Source organism: Morus notabilis, unplaced genomic scaffold (assembly GCF_000414095.1).
Source record: "Morus notabilis unplaced genomic scaffold, ASM41409v2 Scaffold221, whole genome shotgun sequence".
In the NCBI taxonomy this organism is placed as follows: Eukaryota; Viridiplantae; Streptophyta; class Magnoliopsida; order Rosales; family Moraceae; genus Morus; species Morus notabilis.
Window position 1 is genome coordinate 141,869 of NW_010363308.1, and position 5,593 is coordinate 147,461.

The following is a 5,593-nucleotide window of genomic DNA, read 5'->3' on the forward strand; positions in this document are numbered from 1 at the left end:
ATAGGAATATATTATTCACCTTGCATAACTTAATGAAACCTGAGCTTAAATCTGCAGTCCGAGAGCTGGATCCACATAGGAATATGTTGGAAATAGCTTGAGGGACCACAGTCATAATCAATTCGGAAGAACTTTATGCATCAACGAGTTTCTGTTGACAGGATAGTAGAATGCTGCAGCATTCTTGGTAACATTCTAGTCAGACTTGCAGTAGAGGGGAAGTTAGCAAGCCTAGCTCATTTTTACCACTAATTTACATCCCATCATTACATTCTTGTTACATTTAGCCATCAGATTTCATTTCATTTACATTCATTTCAATTACATCATCTTAGTAAATTTGTGCCGAATTTATTTCTTGTTATTTTGTTGAATATACAACTCCCGACACATATTTTGGTGATTCATTCCTCGTGGGATCGATATCCGTACTTGTGTACACTTTATTACTTGTTAGCGACACGTGCACTTGCGAGCATAATTATCACGCAACAAAAATCCGGCAGAGTAACGGCGTCTGGAAAGCTTGGTAGTCATAAAGATAAAGACATGAGGAAATATATATACCCGCCAGAAGAGAAATCCAAGGATCCCCGAGGAGTCCAAAGGGCTCCAGATCTCGACCGTCGAATCTAATTCGGTCCCATCCGACGGTGGATCAGAGAAGGCACGATCGAACGGTCGGGGAGAGAGCAACAGGAAAGGACTCGATCTGACGGCGACGATTCATCCGTCTAGTTCCACGAGGCGTTAGGGAAATAGGGACATGACGGTTGATACAATCGATGTGACTACTCTACTGCCCAAGAAACCAACCGCAATGATGCACTGTACCTGCGAGCAACCGCCCTTACTCGCAGAACTAACTGACTAGACCTGCTAGAATAACACACATGAAGCCAAGCTGATAAAGAGTAGAATAACGATAAACCAAGAAAATAACTATAAAGCTAGAAATAACGATGAGCTCTTAAATTACTGGGACGTGCTCGAAGCCTATTCATTAGGCACGACAAGGGGGACGCCAAAGACTCGGACAAACTGGGGTTCATCTCGTACTTGGACTCTCATAATATCTCGCCCCCCAACTGCCTCCTTCCAGAAGTAGACGGTCTCTCCTTCTCGAAGGTCCAAGTCTCTGACAAACTTATGCCATCCTCGACGCTGAAAGACCGTCTTCAAGTAAACTCCTCTCCGAGTTTTCAACACAAATCGTCGCTCCGAGCCCGTCTCGTCCCGAACTTGAATTGGGAGCTCAGAGTCTTGCTCTAGATTAGGAAACAAAGTTCCAACCCAGTTACTTGGGACATGGAACTTATCCTTAACATCATCCGGGGAGAGGGTTTTCCCGTAGCATGATGCCATGGCAACCATATATTATAGAGCTATATAGCTAAAAAGAAATGGCTAAATCTTGTTGGATAATGCTATCTTGCTTGGCTATATGTAGATACATATACACATATACAATATCGTTAATGATCCTATATACAACACTACAGACATCAGCAAAAGATTAGACAATGAACTCCACTAACATAAATTATATGTAGCCCTTTTTTGTATAAATTTTAGGATGCATAATTTTTTCGTTTGTACGTACGTACGGTGGCCCATAATGCTCACCTTGTCGCTTCTCTTTAGCTGTACGAATCCAAAATTCTTCACTTAAGCGACCATCAGTTACTTTCAATGAGAGATTGTTTGCTAAAACATCATGATAATGATTGCTAGCTTTTTCGTATCAAGGCACTTTTTGATCCCCCCCTTTTTTTTTTTTTTTAATTTTCGACCTTAAGCTTATAAAAGTAGCTAGCATTCTGACGAAAGTTTGGTCCTCTTGTTTAAAAAAATAATAAAAAAATAATAAAAATAAAAAGGTCGTGTCTTCTTTATAATATTGGAAAGTTTTTAAGTCTTATTATCAGATAATAAATTACCAATTTATAGATCATGTTGCTATAATTCAAGTTTGATTTGATGTTAGTAGCTACTCAAACGCCTTTCTGCCATGCATGCGCCAGAATATAACAATATGTAGAGAACAATATTTGTTCGGTTTGTAATTTGGCCTGTGGAACTGCACATGTGGTTTTCCTTTTCGCGACTTTTACTAATTAATTGGCTTCTCGTTTGACTTAAGCCTCTATCCAACTAATGGTACCGGTAACATCTCTTTGTATCTTAAAGTTCTTTTGTCTAACAATTTTTTTTTTTTTTTTGGGGTGTAATGTAGTGATCGAAGGAGGCAAGATTAGCCTATAATGAACAAATCTGTATCTTAAAAGCTTTTGTCCATGATATAAGAAACTAATTAACAATATTAATGACAATTATGATACACAAAAAGTACGGTGAATTACAATAGGCTACTTTCATAATTAGCATATATAACTTTGAAACTAGCTAATTAAGTTGATTATTAACAAATATTGAGTTTCAACATGTGACTTATAACACCTTTTAACTTGTAAACTAGAAAAGATTGACATACAAACTATAAATTAGTCATGTAAAATTCATAATTTAAATTTATACTCATTTGTTTATTAACTTTTTGTTATTGATGAGTGCCGATAGCATATAAGAAATAGGACGCCATTGATATGGTCAAAACTCATTAATATTAAGAGATTATTTTTAATATAAAAAAACTCAACGTTTAACATGTATTTTCAAATTACTAAGAAAGACATTCTTACGGTTGAAACTTAACGTTTCTTTTTATTTATGTGGGTGTAGGACATCGCAATTAACATTAATTAGTATAACTTTGAAACTAGCTAATTAAGTTGATTATTGACAAATATCTTTCAACATGTGACATATAACACCTTTTAACTTGTAAACTAGAAAATATTAACAGACAAACTATAAAATAAGTCATGTGAAATTCATAATTCAAATTCATATTCATTTGTTTATTAACTTTTCGCCATTGATGATTGCCGGTAGCATATAAGATATAGGGCGTCATTGATATGGTCAAAATTTTTAAAAAAAAGTCAAAAGGTGCTTTAGCATGAAAAGATCGGAAAAATATTCCCTGTTAGGATTAAAAGATCTATTGCACATCTAAACACCAGTTCAAACTACTGTTTAAATCATGTTGCTCAGACTGTTCAAACCAAAAAAGTTCAAATCAACACAATTTGAATCAACGAAGTAAACGGACACTAATATTGATCTTGTGATTCGGGATTTGTACCTAGAATTAGTGTATCCTAAAAGCATCTCTTATAAGCTGTCAAATTAATGTATCAATGTTAATTATTGATATTTGGATAGAAATTTTCTTCGTCAATATAATGTTATTTTTCACTTTAAATTTAGAAAAATTATAGAACAGACTTTTGACATTTGGTTACTACTACTTAATTTGTTCGCCTTTTCATATATATTCTATAAAAGCATATTAAAATTGTAAAATATGCCATTTATTTTCACTACTGGTAATTATGCTATTTACCACAAATGACTTAAAAAAATAGCCTATGTGTTACAATTTCTCAAAATTATAATTTTTTTGCGTACCCATTATCGTAAAAGTAGCAATTTTTATATTCTTATAATTTAGAAAGTTTCGTAATTAAACGAAATTTTCAAAAGAAACACTAATATTTAAACACTTATATCATGTTATTCCTCGGTTTCTTTTAATATTTAGACAAGAAAAAAAGCTTTTCAAGTTTCTTAAACTACTTAGTGATTAAGCTAAAATCATTAATTTTTTTTTGTTTGTCAGCAAAAAGTCATTAATTTGGTGGATGATATATAACAGTTAGATTTAGATGAATGCTGAATCATGAATACTAGAGCAGAAGCTCTGACAAAAATTTTACGTACATGTGCATTTGTCTTCCAAAAGGATAAATATCTGGTTCCAAATGTTCATCAAAAACTTTCTTTTGTACCCTCCATAAAATTCTGAAGAAAAAAAAATGCTACTAGTACTAGATCTACGTTACATTGAAATTTCTATCAATCCCTAATTAGCTCCATCCAAGTTCATGTGAACTTTACCCCACTAGATTACTCTTCCCGCACCTAAAAAGGGTTGAATAAAATCAAATAAAATACAGGCTGTGAAGCCAGAGTCGCAAGCCTTTAAAATCAGGCCGTTCAAAATTTTCAAAGCGTTGCGTGCGGGAATTGTCACCTTCACACGCAAAACAAAGCAAAACAATGGCCAAAAATTGAACCACTATATGTTAATTTTAAGATTATCTCATTTTGGTCTGTGTAATTTAAAATAAAGCAAAACTCATTATTGTTATGAAAATTAAGGAAAAAAAAACTTTAGAGAGAGAATTTTATTAATTTTATAAAGATATATAAAATAAAGAGCTTTAGTACTTATTTATAAGAAAATTTTTGGTATTATTCACGATTATTATTTGCACAGTACTTACTATTTACAATGTAAGATTCTAATATTAACAGTAACTTTGATTGACTTGCATAATAATTTTGACTGAGGTAGATAACTACCATTCATAACAATCGTAAATTTATTATAAATTATAATTTTGATGCTTGTTATTTAAGCGTTAATTTTTTTAAATAGTTTTAATCATGTGTGGTCACATGATTAATTTGTAAAAGCCAACTTTTTAATAATTTTAATCACATGTAGAAAGTTAACAACTTATGATTAGGTTAAAAAATATTATGCTCCCGTTTGTTTTACTAATGTAGTTCAGTTAAGCTTAATTTGAACAGTGAGAACAGTTCAATTCTAGAAGTTGTGGTTGCTCAATGAAGGAGGCTTATGAGTAACTACGTGTAGGCGATCATGGTGTTGTGTGGGGTAAACAGATTTGGTCTTCTTTTATTCCTCTTAGGGTCTCCTTTTTGACGTGGAGACTCATTCATGGTAAACTTTCATCTGATGACAACTTGATTAAGAGAGGGATTATGATGGTTTCGCGTTGTAGTATATGTGGTTGTTTGCTAGAATCCATCGCTCATCTCTTTTTAAGGTGTTCCCTTGCTAAATATCTTTGGAAATGGATTGTGGTTGTCTTTAAAAGGAGGATTATTCTAAACAAAGGCGTTAATGATTTTGTGGCCTCTGTTCTTTCGGCTTCTTTCAGTCTGTAGATCAAGAATCTCTGGTTGTTAGCTTGTGTTACTTGTTGCTAGGTGATTTGGGATTTTAGGAACAAAGTTCGTTATGAAGAGTATAATGTTTTCTTTTCATAATGCTTTGGTTCATATTTTTGGCTTTTTGAAGTATTCTAACTGCTTTAATATGGGAATTTCTTCCAATTCTTATGAGGATAAACTTGTTCTTCAAAGGTTGAGATTTATGTCAAATTTATCTAGGTCCCCAAAAGTGACAAACTTGTTCTTCAAAGGCTGTGATCCTGCTGTAGAGCCGGCACATGTAGCTACTGGACCAGACATCTAAGCATACTTCATGTTTTCTTGTGATTATATAATCACGTCCATAAAGAAAGTTTAACATTTCGTGTTTCAATTTTATAAGTTTTATCAAATTTTATGAATAAGTTATTTTTTTATTGTTGCACTCATAATGTTTATAATTAATTTTTAATTTTCTTTCTATTAATATAATTAATTCTTATTA